The following is a 634-nucleotide window of genomic DNA, read 5'->3' as shown; positions in this document are numbered from 1 at the left end:
CACACACACACACACACACACACACACACACACACACACACACACACACACACACACACACACACACACACACACACACACACCCACCCACCCAAGAACGTACAATGTCAGTCTTGGTCTTAAATAATGGGGCTTGTCCCCCAGTTACACAATATGTGTAAGTGAACAGAGGTACCCGCACCACTTATGAGGAGCCCTGGCATCAAGGGCCACAGAAAAAGTGCTGGGCCAGTTCTTGGAGACAGCCGGTCCCAACCAGCTTTGCAGGAAGCCAGATCTGGGTTTTAAAGGGAGACGAAGGCATGCTGGGTGCGAGGAAGGGTATAGAGAACTGAGTCAAAAGACCACAAACATGGGTAGAATGGAGAATTTATTCTTTATATTCTCTACAGCAGAGCAGTGGCGAACGAACTCTGCCTGGAGCACACTGTGCATTGAAACACCATCAGAAACTTGGGCTGTGGCTGTGCTCCTTGTGCGGCCTGAGGGGGGCAGCAGCAGCGTATCCTGGGGGCTTGTTAGGAATGCACACCCACAGACCCCTCCCTGCCCCAGCTCTAATGCACCTCGCGGGCTCAGCCAGAGCAGACACCTGTTACACGTCTGCTGCTCCGTGCTTCACGCAGCGCCAAGG

At 53.6% G+C, this 634-nt stretch overlaps 1 protein-coding gene across 1 annotated transcript in view; it reads left to right on the top strand.

Annotated features, from left to right (window-relative positions):
• CAPN2 (calpain 2) overlaps positions 1–634 on the top strand; it is a 57136-nt gene that overhangs the window by 48490 nt on the left and 8012 nt on the right. The gene's annotated exons all lie outside the window — the stretch shown is intronic.

The sequence above is a fragment of the Lipotes vexillifer genome, unplaced genomic scaffold (genome assembly GCF_000442215.2).
Source record: "Lipotes vexillifer unplaced genomic scaffold, Lipotes_vexillifer_v1.1 scaffold634, whole genome shotgun sequence".
NCBI lineage: Eukaryota > Metazoa > Chordata > Mammalia > Artiodactyla > Lipotidae > Lipotes > Lipotes vexillifer.
This window is presented reverse-complemented; position numbering and strand designations above follow the sequence as displayed.